At 41.1% G+C, this 18482-nt stretch overlaps 1 protein-coding gene across 1 annotated transcript in view; it reads left to right on the forward strand.

The window, feature by feature from the left end:
* ADAMTS19 (ADAM metallopeptidase with thrombospondin type 1 motif 19) overlaps nucleotides 1-18482 on the forward strand; it is a 274323-nt gene that overhangs the window by 250447 nt on the left and 5394 nt on the right. The gene's annotated exons all lie outside the window — the stretch shown is intronic.

The following is an 18482-nucleotide window of genomic DNA, read 5'->3' on the forward strand; positions in this document are numbered from 1 at the left end:
GGTTAAAACTTCCCCAAGGTACAAACTATTTTACCTTTTGTCCCTGGACCTTATTGCCGCCACCACCAAGCGTAGAACAAAAATAACAGGGAAAGAGCCCACTTGGAAATGTCTTTCCCCCCACAAATCCCCCCAAGCCCTATACCCCTTTCCTGGGGAAGGCTTGATAAAAATCCTCACCAATTTGCATAGGTGAACAACGACCCAAACCCTTGGATCTTAAGAACAATGAAAAAGCAATCAGGTTCTTAAAAGAAGAATTTTAATTAAAGAAAAAATAAAAGAATCACGTCTGTAAAATCAGGATGGTAAATACCTTACAGGGTAATCAGATTCAAAACATAGAGAATCCCTCTAGGCAAAACTTTAAGTTACAAAAAGATACAAAAACAGGAACATACATTACATTCAGCACAACTTATTTTATCAGGTATTTAAACAAAACAGAATCTAACGCATATCTAACTAGATTGCTTACTAACTCTTTACAGCAGTTCTGACCTGCATTCTGGCTCTGGTCCCGGCAAAAGCATCCCACAGACAGAAAGAACCCTTTGTTTCCACACCCTCCAGCTTTGAAAGTATCTTGTCTCCTCATTGGTCATTTTGGTCTGGTGCCAGCAAGGTTATCTTAGCTTCTTAACCCTTTCCAGGTGAAAGGGTTTTTCCCCTGGTCAGGAGGGATTTAAAGGTGTTTACCCTTCCCTTTATATTTATGACAAAGTTGCATGGAAGAAGACCCAGAGTTGATTGTATAAGAAGCTCATGAGAAGGTGGGATGTGGAGAGGAACAATATGAAGCTTGACAAGGGAGGATAAATAGGGAGGGGTAGAGTTATGTAGAGTTTTGAAAGTACAGTAACTCCTCCTGAAAAAAGCTACTTTAAACAAAATCATGTTAAGCAAATCCAATTTCCCCATAAGAATTAATGTAAAGGGGGGGGGGTAGGTTCCAGGGGAAACACACACACACACACACACATATATATACACAGTATAAGTTTTAAATAAACAATTTAATGCTGTACACAGCAATGATAATTGTGAAGCTTGGTTGAGGTGGTAGAGTCAGAGGGTGGAAGAGGGTGGGATATTTCCCACGGAATGCCTTACTGCTAAATGATGAACTAGCAGTTGGCTGAGCCCTCAAGCGTTAACACATTGTTAATGTAGCTTCACACTCTACAAGGCAGCACGAATGGAGGGAGGAGACACAGCATGGCAGAGACAGAGACACACACCGTGTGTGTGTGTGTGTGTGTGTGTGAGAGAGAGAGAGAGAGACATACACACACGCACACACCATGTGTGAGAGAGAGAGAGATGTGCATTGCCCCTTTAAGTATGCAGAGCCCACTCTAAGTACACTGCCTTTTTAAGTAGATCAGCAAGTTGAGACGACAGATGCTGCCTGCAAACTCCCTACATCCTGAGCCTAGCATGTATCCCCCCTGCTCTGTGGAGATGGGGTAAAGGAGTGGTGGGCAGGAGCAGGGGGACATCCTGATATCAGCACCCCTCTTCTCCCTCCCCCTCCTCACCGCACAGCAAGCAGGAGACTTCCAGCAGTAGCTCCAAGGCAGAGGGCAGGAGCAGCACACAGCGGTGGGGGGAGGGACAGCTGAACTGCCCAGCAATTGATAGCCTGCTGGGCAGCTGCCGCACAGGAAACTTAGGGGAGGTGCTATTGGGGGCTGCTGGTCCACCCTCGTTTGAAGCCCCCACCAGCTAGCTCCAACGGGCTGCTCTTTCTGCAAGCAGTGGACAAAGCAAGCAGCTGCCAAACAATGGGAACATTGTGCAACTTTAAATGAGCATGTTCTCTAATTGATCAGCAACGAAACAACGTTAACTGGGATGACTTTAAGTGAGGAGTAACTGTAGTGACAAGAAGCTTAAGTTTGTTACAAAATTCTATGGGAATCCAATGGAGGGACTCAAAGGGGAATTCTGTGACCAAACCAATGGGCAAGGAAGATGAATTTAGCCGCAGCAGTTTGTAAGGATGGAAGGGAGGCACTGTAATAATCAAGGTGGGATATAATGAGGGCCTAAACTAGATATTTCACCATAGGAATGGAGAGAAAAAGATGGATTAGTGATGTTGACAAGGGAGAAGCTGCAAGATTTGTAAATAGTATGGTTGTATTGGGAAAAGCAAAGTGATGAGTCCAATATAGCACCAAGGTGATGGCCCAGAGTGACTGGGATGTTAGTGGTTTTGTCAAGAGTGATCAAAAAGAAGAAGAAAGAAGAAGGTTTGGGGGGGGGAGATAAGGAACTCATTTGGTTAAGCTACCGCAGTGAACTCCAAACTGCACCTGAGTTTTTATGTAGTCATCCAACTGCAACCCACTACCATGGATGAAGTCCGTGGCTCAGTCCGTTTCAACTGATATGTATATCACTGTGTATGTGTAGTGCCTTCTGGAAATCCAAGTGAGAACAAGTTCATTCTCAGTTAACTAAGAATTGGCTGGGGAAAGACTGAGCAGGCAGAATAACCCATGGAGTGATCTTCCAGTTGAGAACTCCAAAACATTGCTGTCAGTAGTGCAGAGTTGATAGGGCTCATTGAGCCACAGATTGTCTCTTTGTTCCATGTCTTCCCTGGGGATGTGAGGGGGCAAGAGACCACCAGGTGATCTCCCCAGGACCTGGGAAAAAATGTAGAAACCAGGAATTGCCCTATCTCCCTGCTACAATGGCCCATGTAGACTAGTACTGAAACTACCATGGCCTGAGCTGGAAGGAGAGATGTGACTAGGATCAGTGAAGGCTTGTTAGAAGGATGTGCACAAACCTCCTGTTCCCACAAGCAGCAGACAAGTAGGCAGTCAAGGCTGGCATCACTGGTAGAGAGGAGGGCCCACTCCCAACATGCAGCCAGTTTATACAACAATGTAGGGATGCTACATCCTCTGCTGCCTTGTAAAATGGGCCCAGATTTGGCCAGTTGTCTTTTAATGTTTAAACCTTTGTAGAGTCAAAAAACATTCAGTCTTGACATCTACTACCTTCATACTTGGTGTGTGAAACAGTTCTTGGTACAGAGGGGGAAGAGTGAAAGAGAAGTGCATTGTTTTTGCTACCTGTTCAAGAACCTAGGAAATTCAGCCTTTAAACTGTGCAGAGTGCTTCTTTGTCAAATAAATGCAAATAGTTTACTCTCCTTCAATTGAAATATAAAGAGAAACTATGGGGCTTTTAATATTATTTAGGAGATTAGTTGTACTGAGAAAATAATTAGCCTTGTTTAGTTCTTTGGTTCCTAATCCAGAATTATTAGTTCTTTTAAATTCTGGGAACAGAACAGTGCTGGCCACATATCAAAATATGACATTATTACTAGATTTATGGAGAAAGATCTTATGTGACTTTTGTGAAATAATAGAAGTCAAAATAACCCTTGCATCATTTTAATAACTTTTATGTTAACTGAATTATACAGTTAGTTTCCAACAAATGAGGTATGTCTTTATTTTCAGAAATGATGAATAAGCAAATAAATCACAAACTGTCCATACAATCAAATAAAAGGGGGAGTTGTTTGTTCATTTTCATCTTATCCTGTACATTAGCATAATTTGTTTTAGACAAAGCTTTTTTATGGATCAGTTCAAAACTACTTTGTTAGTTTCTGCCTGGAATAAATGTAGTGTAACGTTGGGTTACAAAACAAGAAAGAGAGAGAGAGAGAGACATCTACAGCACACAGATGAACTATATAGGATTTTAAAAGTGTGTGCCCATTTCATATTATATGTGCATAGAATCACAGGTAAAAGTAGGATATTTTGATTGTCTCATCTTAGTAAACCACCCTGGGAGCTACCATGTGGTGTTCTATTATTGCTAGAAGTCTTCTCAGTGAAATTGAGGCTTTCAGGAATGACAAAATAGTATCCAAAAGTAACAGTTGGACATAGCTCTGTGTTGTCTATCAAAACTGTTGGATCTGTAAGGAGAATGGGTTTTATTGTTATGCATTTTTGTTGTGAGAGAGTCCCAAGGTTCCAATCTGGATGGGGAACCCATTGTGCTCCAAACTGTACAAACACACAGGAAGACACAGTCTCTGACCCAAGGGGTTTATCATCTAAGACAGGGGTTCTCAAACTATGGGTCAGGACCTCAAAGTGGGTCGTGACCCCATTTTAATGGGGTCACCAAGGCTGGTGTTAGCCTGGGCCCCAGCAAGTCTGCAGCCCAAGCTCTACCACCCAGGACTGAAGCCCAAGCCTCACCACCCAGGGCTAAGGTTACATTTCCCCCACCCAGGGCAGAAGCCTTTGTGCTTCAGCTTTGCCCCCACCCAGGGCAGTGGGGCTCGGGGAAGCTCAGTAATCGGTCCCCCTTCCTGGGGTCATGTAGTAATTTTTGTTGTCAGAAGAGGGTCACGGTGCAATGAAGTTTGAGAACCGCTGATGACAAGTGACATACTAAGAGTGGGGGAGAAGGAGTCGATCAAATATATACCCTTTGTATACATTTTATATATTTTTTTAAAATAGTGAAAAAACCCTTAAGTACAGGTGTCTCTGACTCTTTCTGTTCTTTCTTTTAGGCTTCATGAAAGTGGGCATCAAAGAGGGATTTGAAGGAGGACAGGTTACTGGCAACAGATCAGTTTGGGAAGAGCATGTGTGTGGGGGCAGCATCAAAAAAGGTGCAAAGACAGCCATGGGAGAAGTGGGCAAATGGGTGGTCATGGAGAAGAAGGGGCAGGGCAATGCAAAAGGAAAGGAGAGCAGATAAGTACAAAGAGGCAGATCTGTAAAGGTTAGAAAAGATGCTTGAACTTAATTTAATGGAAAAGAGATAATGAGTGGAGAAAGTCGAAGAAGGGGTGACAGAACAGGTCAGAACAGGCAAAAAAGGATGATCCTTGCAATGGAGTTTGAATTCACTTCAGTCATGTAAGGGAGACAGGCTGAAATACAGAATAGTATCTTGGTAAACAGGGCAGGAGTGAAAAGGTAAACTTCTGAGTTATCAGCATAAAGATGACAGCTGAAACCACGTGAGAGCATGAAAAGATCACGCAAGGAATAGGGGTTCTGAGATACATGAAGGTACTATGTATTTTTTACTCAACTCTAGTAAAAGGAGAATAAGAGTGGATACTGAAAAATAATTGAGAAATTATAAAAATATTCTGTAGAAGATCTTTAAAAATGTATCTTTGTTTCAACATGTAAATAGTAGTATATATGAGCTTATTATCATTTTATATATATATAAAAATTTTGAATCACAGGGCAATTTTACAAATGTCCTACACTGTCCCTTCCAGTCTGCTAGAGCCACATCCTGAGTTCTAACCTTAGCTTGAAACTTTAAACTATGTAGTTTGGCTTCCTTTTTCTCTACTAAAGTTTGTCACTTTTTAAAATTGACATTGACAGGAGTGATTGGCCTCTGTGTTACTGATCTAAGTAGAAATGCCTGTATAATCAACACAGACTTTTGCTTGCAGTAAAGCAGAAGCAGCAGAAACCCCTTCATTAGTGTATGAGAATTTAAAGATATTTATTACAATATGGTTTATCTTAAGGTGAATGTGTTAGAGATAGAAACGTCAGATTAACTTTATTTTGTATTGACTATAGTTTGAAATATAATTGTCCTTCTATATTCTGTACAGATATCCTGCTAGTTATTTATTGGACTGTCATATTTTTGGAACATGATAGTTGTTGTTTTAATGCTGTATTAGACTCAGAGATCTAGCTAATGATCCCAGTGAGCCAAAGGTTTTCTTCCAATACAAATTACCCAGTAAAATGTTGTCACCAGCTAGGGCCTATATTTTTTTGTCACACAAAGTATATCTCAGAATTAGGTGTATTTCATTTGGCTAAAATACAGTATGTTACTGATTCAGTTTTCTAATTTATAGAACCATTGTATTCATTAATTAAACAGGGTTCCTCAAAACTTTGTCAGATACGAGTATGTGAGGCAAAAGAGGGTATTTTTCAGTGGACAAGGATACTGCCTTGGGCAAAGTCCAAGTTTGAACAGCCTGGGTCGGTCCTTGATACAGACAGTGGTGGTTTAAGTTAAATCAACAAAAAGGCAGTCAATAAACATAACGTAAATGAGACCAAAAGAAAGCCCTTCGTCCTCAGGGCTTTTGTCCCCATCTTCTTCCCTTGTAATCCAGGAGGCTTTAACTAGCTCAGAGACAGCCTAATGCTGGCTCCTCTGGCAGTCTGAAAGCGAGTTGTTGCTCCCTTGAAACCTCAAGCTCTCATCCTCATTAGCAAGAGCAGTGCTGAGGCATGTCTAGTGGAGCCCCGCGGATACCTTTGGAAACCATTAGTTCGCATTCAGGGCAGAAGGCGCAGAAATCTTTGGTCTCTTTGTGTATACTGGGCCACAGAAAAGTGCCAAAATTCTGGACCTAGTTTTGTCTTTTCCCCAATGACCTTTACAGGGTATGGATTATACCAAGTGAAGGAGTTTACAGTGATATATTCTAGGCACCAGGAATTGTGTTTGAACCTCCTTCATCTGCTGGTCTTGATCTACCTAGTATAAAAGGTCTGTCTTGAGGGCAAAATATGGGTATTGCCATGACCTCTGGAGTTCTACTTCCTCATCGTTAATCACAGCCATCTGCTAATGTAGTCGGCCCAAGGTCTGGTCAGTTTTTTATTCCAGTCAAAAGTCTGAGAAGACAATCAGCATCTCAGGGTTTAACTATGGCATGGGGGGTCTCCCACCAAGCTTGTGGAGAATGTTTCCCATAGTCCTCTTCTCTGATTTGGCGAGTTCCTGGGTCTGAGTGCTCTGCTACACCTATGACTGCAGTGGCTTTATTCACTTCTTGTCGTTCCTTTCTTTTTATACCCCTCTCCTGCCAAGATTTCTTGTTCCAGAATCAGTAGAAAAATATCTAGAAAAAAGGGTCCCCATGTTATCCCACAGGCTAGCATCCTCAGGGGTAATTTACATAGGAAGCTTCAACAGCTTGTAGGAAGCTTCAACAGCAGCTCAGGAAAGCATAGCCAATCTCATCCTCATATTACCAGAAAGGGTAGGTCTTGGGGGACCTTCAGAGGCTCTTGTATCCCACAACATTCAGTTGCACTGTGGTGCTTGGATAGTGTCTGACATACCTGTGGATGCAGTGGATACAAATTTCTCCTATTGTAGGTCGCCACTCTGCTTCCACTAGTTCTCAGATGAATGTCTGGACACCACCAGAGTCTACAAGGGCCAGAATTTCCTTGTCATTGATTTTTACCGTACGATAAGTTTTCCTGGGCCCCTTCTCCAGGACCTATTTTCTGCCATACAATTGACCAAAAACACATTCCTTGTATGGGTACTCCATGTACATATGCCCCAGTTGGACACAGGAGAAACAGACAACTGCATCCTGTCACAGCCTGCTACTTTGGTTGATCTCTTCCTGTGAAGATTTTGGGTATCCCTGTGCCTCAGCAGGTGGCTAGCAAAGGTCTTGTTACATGATTGGGGATATCCATCTGTTAACTGGGAGGGCCTTAAGAGGGTCACAGACTTTGGGCTCTTTCTGATGCCCAGGCATGTGCTAAGGCCTTCTTGGGACTCATCCAATGTAATTCCCTTCTCTCCCTGGACACACATTTCTCCTCCTTGCTGTTCATAGTGGTCTATGGTTCCTCTCCATTGGCCTCTCAGCAGCTTGACCAGTCAAGGAGTCCTCCACGAGGCCGTTAGCTTCCTACAGCTTTTCCAGTTGGTGTCTGCAGACCCAATCTTAACCATTAGGAGAATCTGTATGAACTGCTTGAGGATGATCAGCTCCACAGCCTGGGGTCTTGTCCAGTTTCCAGCTTTAATCAGTACCAGCAGAAGCCCTTCAGCTTCTGGGCCACCATTTGAGGCCTGGCATTGGGATTGTACTCTCATCTGAAAGTGCTGACGGTAGGTTATGCCTAATCAATCCAATATAGCTTAATCAGTTTAATCTTGGGCAAGATGAATGGGCAGCCATTTCATCAAGACCTTGGTACGCTGCCTGACCTTCCCCTCTTCAGCAAGACAGCTAGCCTGATGGCCCATTTCTCTAGAGGCCATTGTGATGCTGTTGCTACTTTCTCAAAGGTTATGTGGAAGGAGTCTGTGTCATCATCTGCCATCATCTTAAGAAGCGTCAGGGCCAAGGGCATTCCCTGAATCTCGGGAGGTTTGTCTCCTGACATTGAGGGATTTGAGCAGCTTTTTAAAGTCAGCAGGACAGTTATATATTATAGTAACTTTTAGTGCATTGTCATCTGCTTGAACAGCTGCTGTAGTCACAACTCTTGCTGTGATTACAAATAGGCTAACCACAGCAGGAGCTGATTCATTTCTATTGGGATTTTTGTTTGTTTATTTCTGCCCTTTCAGGGACTAAAAATCCCATTTCTGGTACCACATGTCAGCAGCCAAGAACACCACCTTGGGCAAAGTCCTAGTTTGAACAGCCTGGGTCACTCCTTGACCCAAGCAGCGGTGGCTTAAATGAAATCAACAAGAAAGCAAAGTGTGTAAACATAACATAAATAAGGCCAAAAGAAAGCCCTTGGTCCTAAGAGTTTTTGTCCCCGTCTTCTTCTCTTACACTCCTGGAATCTAGATCTCAGGCGGTCTACAGGACGAAAGGCTTGGGTGAGAATGGTGGTTGGGGGCAGTGTACTGAGGGGGCATTCTCCTGTTTTGCTAACCTGGCTCATTTTAGGGGATCCAGGGAATTAAGAACCCCTAACCCCCCTCCCTAAGGAAGATGAAGGTGATTTGGGTGTGAAGAGGGAAACGTTAATGAACTAGCAAGGCTATTGACCTTACACCTGTTTTGAGCTCTTCCATCCTCTGATTATCAAGAAAGTGCAAAGCTTCAGGATCCTATTGAACTCATTTCTAGATACTGCACATAACAATAATGCCAAGAATGGCTTTCACTTTCATCTTGCCAGGAGAGTACCTTTCACATGAGATCCTAGCTACTGAGATCTATACCTCCTAGCTGATTACTGTAATTCACTCTGTTTCGGACTGAATAATGTTACATTACACAATGAAGCTCCAGCTTATGCAGAATACAGCAGCATGGCTCTTGAACAAGAAAAACATAACAAACATATCATACTCTCCACTGGGTTTCCACTGGGTACCAAAGACAGTTCCAAGTACTGGTCCTAATATTTAAAGCCCTTAGTGGAATAGTGCTTGTCTGTTTTAAAGGCCAACTTTTTATCCACAAACAACTAAAACAGCTTTTCTCCTTGGGAATGTTAACACTGATGGAGCCCAGATTCAAACTCTCAAAAGCAGGGGCTGAGGGTTACTCCATGATAGGCTGCATCTATAGTGTTACTTACCAAGATAAGATGGAGCCCAAAGTCTGGCTACAATACAGAAGACACTTCTCTGCAGCAGTCGTCTTGCACTAATGAAAAACAGGAAATACAGTGAAAAAGGTACAAAAAAGGGAAAGGAAACACGAAAAAATCCAAGTAAAAGTGGTTAAAAATAGGAAGGGGCCAAAACAGGATTTTCACAGCTATACTTTCACAGCTAAACTTGGCATCTTGATACTGAGGTGATGGGTGTGTTACAGCTGAGTGTGGCAAAGATCTTCCTGCAAATGAGGCATGAAGGAACTCAGACTGCATCATGTATTTGGATTCATTATTCCCTCTTCCTTGCGATTAACTGATACACAAATATTGGTACAAATAAAGTAGATAGAGTTTGGGACGTAAACAGCTATAGCAAAAGCTGAATAGCTTGATGAACAACTTTTGTGGATATTTTTAACCTCATTTAAACAAAACCACTTATACAAACAAATACACTGTATGATCTATTAACAGTCCTCAGAATCAAACTACATTAAAAATACAAAGTGAACAAAAAATATTGCAAACCTTATGCACTGTTATCAGTTTTTGATTCTTCAGTATGCTGTTTCACACTCACTTTATTAAAAGTTTGAAACTGCTTGAATGCTGGAACTGACAAACCTATACATAAATGATTAGGAATGCTGTGCTAGTAATTTCCAGAACTCATCATTGAGTTTCCTTATAAGAACATCTCTCTCCGGTTCAAATGTTACTTAGACTTGTAAAACGCCTTTCTGAGCAATCTATTTATTCTTGAAGACAAATTGTTCAAGTCAATTCTGTTAACATTGTCACAGATTGGCGCTTCTTATTGTAGATTGTATCAGATCCTGTAATGATTGCCTATTATTTTGGCTGAGAGACACATTTTGACCGTTACTGACTGCCAGTTACAATTTTTCCCTTAATTTAGGAATTCCTACTTCTTACTGAAGCCAGCTGGAAACAACTAAGGCATTACAGCACCTTTCTCAGCTGTTGGCCATAGGAATATGTATTCTCTCCAAAATATATATCTTTGGCAGGGAACAGAAAGAAGGAATCTCGGGTAATCCTTGTGCATGCCAAGTGTAAGGATTGTTATATTTAACGGCTAGATTTCAGTCCCTGAAATTATATTTAAAAGAAGTTCAAAGGTAGGCCAGTATTCATATAGAATGTGTAGTTTTCATGCAAAAAAAACTTTAAAAATAGCTTTTCACTATATTTATCCAGGATTTTTTTTGTAGAGGCTTTAACAGGAATGTTTTACATGACTTGCAGCTTGAATGGTTTTACAGTACCTTTAGGACTGTGTCCAAAACTGCCAGATTAACAGCCACATAAAAAAACTCTGGCTGCATATTAGAACATTTAGTCTAAACCTACAAACACAGTTGTCCTACGGGAATTTTTGCTAATCAGCTACATGGCCTCAAAATGTAGGTCACCTGAACAGTCAGAAGTAAGAAATAACTAGAACACCACAAAAACAAACTACAGTGTGTGCAAGTGTGACATTCTTTTTTGGCGGAAAAAAAATTCGTGAGAGAGCATTCCCCAGTACATAGTAATGAAGAGTAGGGTGAAATTAAATTAGGATTTGCAGAGGACACTTGCTGAACCTCCACACTTTACTAAGTTTTATGTATAATTAGTTTAATTATTTCATAAGTGATTTTGACTGCATAGATTTTCTGATTAAATTCATTGCCTAACAAATTAGCATGGAAGATATTGATAGTCATAAGTAGGATCTTCTTTAATTAAATAATTTTAATCCTCTCCTCCAAAGCACTCACAACCCCTCCAAGCGTGGTCTCGTCTGCAAACTTTATAAGCATACTCTCGATGCCACTATCTAAATCATTGATGAAGATATTGAACAGAACCGGACCCAGAACTGACTCCACTTGTTATGCCCTTCCAGCATGACTGTGAACCACTGATAACTGCTTTCTGGGAACAGTTTTCCAATCAGTTTTGCACCACCTTATAGTAGCTCCATCTCGGTTGCATTTTCCTAGTTTGTTTATGAGAAGGTCATGCGAGATTGTAACAAAACCCTTACTAACGTCAAGATCTACTGCTTCCCCCCTATCCCCGCATCTCCCTCTCAGACTCTTAGGCCTTTCTCCTGTCTGCCTTCTTTCTTCATACGGTTTGCAGAACTAATCCTCCAGGCCCTCTGTTCAAGGTCTGATGTAGAACTGGCTTACAGGATCTTGCTAAACGTCATACTGAGTTCTCTTCTTTCTCATCTGGCTCAGGCATTCCTGGGTATGGCAGGAATACCTCAAGGATGCAACAACTGCAGCTAAAACACAGAGGTACCACTGTCATACGGGAAAGTGAAAGCTAAGGTTCAGAACTCCCTTCCGTTAATTGCGCTGTTAAACAATAATAGAATAACATTTATTTAAATATTTTGGGATGTTTTCTACATTTTCAAATATATTGATTTCAGTTACAACACAGAATACAAAGTGTACCGTACTCAGTTGATGTTTATTTTTATTACAAATATTTGCACTGTAAAAAACAAAAGAAATAATATTTTTCAATTCCCCCATTGCAAGTACAGTAGTGCAATCTCTTTATCATGAAAGCTGAATTTACAAATGTAGAATTATGTAAAAAAAACCTGCATTCAAAATGATAAATAAAGGAAATAGTATTTTTCAATTCACCTCATACAAGTACTGTCATGCAATCTCTTTATCGTAAAAGTGCAACTTTTATGTAGATTTTTTTGTTACATAACTGCACTCAAAACCAAAACAAAGTAAAACTTTAGAGCCTACAAGTCCATTCAGTCCTAATTCTTATTCAGCCAATTGCTCAGATAAACAAGTTTGTTTACATTTGCAGGAGATAATGTTGCCTGCTTCTTGTTTACAATGTCACCTGAAATTGAGAACAGGTGTTCACATGGCACCATTATAACCAGCGTCACAAGATATTTACCTGCCAAATGTCCTAAAAATTCATATGTCCCTTCATGCTTCAACCACCATTCCAGAGGACATGCATCCATGCTGATGACAGGTTCTGCTCAATAATGATCCAAAGTAGTGTGGACTGATGCATGTTCATTTTCATCATCTGAGTAAGATGCCACAAGCATAAGTTTGATTTTCTTTTTTGGCGGTTCAGGTTCTATAATTTCCTCATTGGAGTGTTGCTCTTTTAAGACTTCTGAAAGCATGAACCACACCTAGTCCCTCTCAGATTTTGGAAGGCTCTTCAGATTCTTAAATCTTGGGTTGAGTGCAGTAGCTATTTTTAGAAATCTTACTTTGTTACCTTCTTTGCATTTTGTCAAATCTGCAGTGAAAGTGTTCTTAATACAAAGATGTGTTGGGTCATCATCTTCTTGATGATGACTGCTTTCTTGAGACTGCTATAACATGAAATATATGGCAGAAAGTGGGTTAAACAGAACAGGAGACATACAATTCTCTCCCAAAGAATTCCGTCACAAACTTAATTAACGCATTATTTTTTTAACGAGCATCATCAGCATGGAAGCATGTCCTCTGCAACGGTGACTGATATACAAATGTTTAGCATTTCTGGCATTTAAATGCCTTGCAATGCCGGCTACAAAAGTGTGAACTCCTGTTCTCACTTTCAGGTGACATTGTAAATAAGAAGCTGGCAGCATTACCTCCCATAAATGTAAACAAAGTTGTTTGTCTTAGGACTGGCTGGACAAGAAGTAGCCTGGACTTCTATGCTCTAAAGTTTTACATTGTTTTGTTTTTGAGTGCAGTTACGTTAAAAAAAAAATCTCCGTTTGTAAGTTGAACTTTAATGATAAAGAGACTGCATTACGGTATTGTATGAGGTGAATTGAAAAATACTATTTCTTTTGTTTATCATTTTACAGTGCAAATATTTGTAATAAAAATTATATAAAGTGAGCAAAGTACACTTTGTATTCTGTGTTGTAATTGAAATCAATATATTTGAAAATGTAGAAAAGCATCCAAAATATTCAATAAATTTCAATTCATAGTCTATTGCTTAACAGTGTGACTAAAACTGCAATTAATCACAGTTAATTTTTTTAATCGTGAGTAATATTTTTGAGTTAATCGCGTGAATTAATTGCAATTAATTGACAGCCCTAGTGGAAACCTGAGGTTCAGCCACTCTGGAATTGGCTATCTGGGTGGCAGGCCTCTACTTCCTAACTATGTTTACAGGACAGGCCCAATGGTGATAGCACCTGTAAGGCCTTTTCTTCTAGCAGCCTGTGACAAAAGTAGCTCCTTCAAAACAAATAATTATTTATTCATCCACAGGTACATAGCATGGAAAGCAAAGGGTAAACAAAATAAAAGGTCTATATTCATATCTCCCCTTAATCTCTTCTTCCAAGCTTTGGTAAGTCCCATTTATACATTTACTGTCATCTCTTGGGTGGGAAACAGCCTGCACTGCTGCAGCATGCTCTCTGTGTTTTCCTCTGTTAGCCCTGGTCTACACTGGTGGGGGGTCGACCGGATAGCGTAGCTGAAGTCGGTGTATCTTCAGTCAACTTACCTGGCCACGAGGACGGCAGTGAGTCGACCGCTGCCACTCCCCCGTCGACTCCGCTTCTCGCGAGCTGGAGTTCTGGAGTTGATGGGGAGCACGTTTGGGAATTGATTTATTACATCTATCCCTAATAGATCGATCACCCACTACTAACAGCCGATTCATCCCTGCCTCTTCCATAGACCGGCATCTTTAAGTTTTTACTGTCCTCTGTGATCCTAGGTTTGGATTTGGGAGAATAAATTTTGCTAGCCCAACTGAAGCCACATAGGGGTACATTCCCTAGTTAATAGCTTCCCTGTTGTTTCCCTTAAGGACTCTTTGCACTCTCTATATTATCTTATCTTTGCCATTTTTTGTTGTTTCCTCTGGGCTTGCCCCTTACAGCCTCCTTTATCTCTACTCAGACAGGCAAGTTAATATCACATAGTTGCAAATGCTATTTATAAAACAAAACACAAAATCCACATATTTCCCTCATTTTTCAGAGTACTATTGTACCTTCTTTATCATAGCAAACAGGCCTGCAGAAATAGAGAACTATGCTATGTTGCTAACTTGAATGATGTCTCAATAAAGTATATATTTGTCATATCTAAATTTGTTGTGTCTGATTTTCCACTGCCTTGCATCTTATGAAGTAATTTACAGCTGTGCCTAATGTACCAAATCAGAATAGTCCTGTTGTCCACTCAGTTTTTATGCCTGTACATGACTGCAAAAAGTGCAAGGCAGTGTCAGGTGCATCATCAGTACAGTTGAGCTCAAGCCACCAAGTTTGGATTTCTGCTCCAAAGACTGGAGTTGATAGATCCAGAGGGTTGGTTTGAGTCCATCTCTAGTTAGGAGACATATTTCAGGGCATGTCAAATATGGTATCTGAAACACATAGTAACTTGTTCAAGAAATTAAGATTTAAATAAAAATGTTGTACAGGTCATGTGTGTCTTTTATCTACATGAACACAAGGTACCAGAGCCCCTGGCATCCATTTACAAGAGAAACATAAAAAGAAAAGGAGTACTTGTGGCACCTTAGAGACTAACAAATTTATTTGAGCATAAGCTTTCGTGAGCTACAGGTCACTTCATCAGATGCATGCAGTGGAAAATACAGTGGGGAGATTTTATGTACACAGAGAACATGAAACAATGGGTGTTACCATACACACTGTAATGAGAGTGATCGGGTAAGGTGAGCTATTACCAGCAGGGGTGGGGGGGTGCGAAGAAAAACAAACAAACAAACAAAACCAAACCTTTTGTAGTGATAATTAAGGTGGGACATTTCCAGCAGTTGACAAGAACATGTGAGGAACAGTGTGGCAGGGGGAGGGAGGGAAATAAACATGGGGAAATAGTTTTACTTTGTGTAATGACACATCCACTCCCAGTCTTTATTCAAGCCTAAGTTAATGATGTCCAGTTTGCAAATTAATTCCAATTCAGCAGTCTCTCGTTGGAGTCTGTTTTTGAAGTTTTTTTGTTGAAGAATTGCCACTTTTAGGTCTGTAATCAAGGGACCAAAGAGATTGAAGTGTTCTCCGACTGGTTTTTGAATGTTATAATTCTTGATGTCTGATTTGTGTCCATTTATTCTTTTACGTAGAGGCTGTCCAGTTTGGCCAATATACATGGCAGAGGGGCATTGCTGGCACATGATGGCATATATCACATTGGTAGATGTGCAGGTGAACGAGCCTCTGATAGTGTGGCTGATGTGATTAGGCCCTATGATGGTGTCCCCTGAATAGATATGTGGACACAGTTGGCAACGGGCTTTGTTGCAAGGATAGGTTCCTGGGTTAGTGTTTAGGTTGTGTGGTGTGTGGTTGCTGGTGGGCTGTCTGTAAGCAAGGACTGGCCTGTCTCCCAAGATTTGTGAGAGTAATGGGTCGTCCTTCAGGATAGGTTGTAGATCCTTGATGATGCATTGGAGAGGTTTTAGTTGGGGGCTTAAGGTGATGGCTAGTGGCGTTCTGTTATTTTCTTTGTTGGGCCTGTCCTGTAGTAGGTGACTTCTGGGTACTCTTCTGGCTCTGTCACTCTGTTCCTTCACTTCAGCAGGCTGGTATTGTAGTTGTAAGAATGCTTGATAGAGGTCTTGTAGTTGTTTGTTTCTGTCTGAGGGGTTGGAGCAAATGTGGTTGTATCGGAGAGCGTGGCTGTAGACAATGGATCGTGTGGTGTGGTCTGGATGAAAGCTGGAGGCATGTAGCTAGGCATAGCGGTCAGTAGGTTTCTGATATAGGGTGGTGTTTATGTGACCATCGCTTATTAGCACTGTAATGTCCAGGAAGTGGATCTCTTGTGTGAACTGGTCCAGGCTGAGGTTGATGGTGGGATGGAAATCGTTGAAATCATGGTGGAATTCCTCAAGGGCTTCTTTTCCATGGGTCCAGATGATGAAGATGTCATCAATTTAGCATGGGTAGAATAGGGGCATTAGGGGACGAGAGCTGAGGAAGCGTTATTCTAAGTCAGCCATAAAAATGTTGGCATACTGTGGGGCCATGCGGGTACCCATAGCAGTGCCGCTGATTTGAAGATATACATTGTCCCCAAATGTGAAATAGTTATGGGTGAGGACAAAGTCACAAAGTTCAGCCACCAGGTTTACCGTGACATTATCGGGGATACTGTTCCTGACAGCTTGTAGTCCATCTTTGTGTGGAATATTGGTGTAGAGGGCTTCTACATCCATAGTGATATCAAGTGATTTTCTGTTGCAAACATTTAATAAAGTAAACAACTGCAAAAAATGGATGAAATATACTTCAGGATCTAGATCTAGCAGAGAGGGAACAAATGGCAACACTATATCATTATTTTGCTATGAAATTACACTTAAAACAATAGCACATATGTGACTACATAATTAATGTACGTATGTCTCATGAGATTCTGTGAATATAAAGTCAGCAAAGGAGGAAGGGTGTGTTTCACAAGTTCAGATTAGATTTCATGTGCATCTGTGGGGCACTGTCCTAGTTTGCCTTCCAGGATTTTATTTCACAATCATTTTTTATGGAAAAAGAAAGCTACTGTTACTATACTATTTTTTCTGACACCATTCGCCTTGGCAACAGTAAGATGGCAAGGCTGATTGGGTTCTGACTGCACACTCAGTTCTTCTTGCAAGTTTGATTGCGTGATGTAATGTACTTGCATGCATCATGTCATTTTGATAAGATTACACCTAGATCGCTGTTTAGCTGCCATGGAGCCTAATCTTGATTCTAAAGCCTGAAATGTTTTCTCCATGCTTCCTATGGAATTCAAGATAAGTGTTTTGGCAAAGCTCCCCCCACTCCACCACCAGCTGGCACATCTATTTCTCCCCAAATGTAGAAAGTGGTCCACGCTAATATAATGTCAGGCTAACTCAGTTGAGCATGATCAATCAGGGACATCCATGAGGTGGCAAATTAACAGGTCCACAGCCCATCAGCATGAAAAGTCTGTGCTGTATCACATGATTTTTACTTGATCTGGCCAGCACGTTGCTAAAGGATATGTTCAGGTTTGGGATCGTAATAGTCACACTCCACTGTGCTGAAGAATGTCTGTCTGCTGCCTATCTGTGCTAGAAGTCATCTATTCTTGTTTTTAATCACACTCAGTGTATTACATGGTTCTGGTGGGCATCACAGAGAGAACAACTGTTCAGGCTCTCTTTGCTGTGGTTGTGCCCAGTCTTGATTAGGACCCAAAGGTTTGTTGCTTAATTGGTTGGTGGCCTGTGATATACAGGGGGTCAGACTAGATGATCTGATGGTCCTTTCTGGTCTTACAGTCTCTAACTATAACTCATTTACCAAGTGAGTGTACAATTGTACAGTATAGTATAGGTTGCTAACATGAAATTACCTTCATGCAGAGCACCTGTGATGTTTGCTTTACTGTTATATATCTTGGATCAAAGGAATGACTTCCTACAATACAGGTACCAGTTGAAGAGTATATAAGTTGCCCATCTACAGCCATGGTTATGTTCTATTGGCGCCAGTTCCATAGATTCCATATTATGCCCATGGAGATTTGTCTCAGTAGATGTGAGAACTTCCTTATGGCCTGTTGCAGGATTATACACATGAAAAGGCATGCTACATTTAGTGTGGATGGAGCTGTTAAGTCCTTGATTCCCTCTCTTTTTGGGTTGGAGTCTCCTCTGATTGTGAGTTTGTGCCGTATATATGGTTGCCACATCTCTCCTGTTGTTTGCCTATTCTTTCTCCCTGACCCAGCTTCTTCTGTTTCTCTTCTCTTTTTCTGTGTATTTTAGTGGAGTTTGAGTTCCATTTTTCATTCTTATTTTCTTGCTACTGCTGTTCTAGATCTCTCCTTCCCTTCTGAATCTCTCCCTTATTCCTCAGCATCTTCCCACAAAACCTTCTCTCCTCTCTCTATTTCTCTCCCGTTTTCTCTTTTCTCTGTTCCTCTTCACACTTTCCCTTTGGATCCCTTGGGTGTGGGAGGGAATAAAAAAATCTATTGGGGTGCCTTAATCCTTGCAGGAACTGAGAAGAAGCAGATCAGGTTGATGGGTCCTTGAAGAAAACATGAAGAGAAACAG

Source organism: Chelonia mydas, chromosome 5, assembly GCF_015237465.2.
Source record: "Chelonia mydas isolate rCheMyd1 chromosome 5, rCheMyd1.pri.v2, whole genome shotgun sequence".
NCBI lineage: Eukaryota > Metazoa > Chordata > Testudines > Cheloniidae > Chelonia > Chelonia mydas.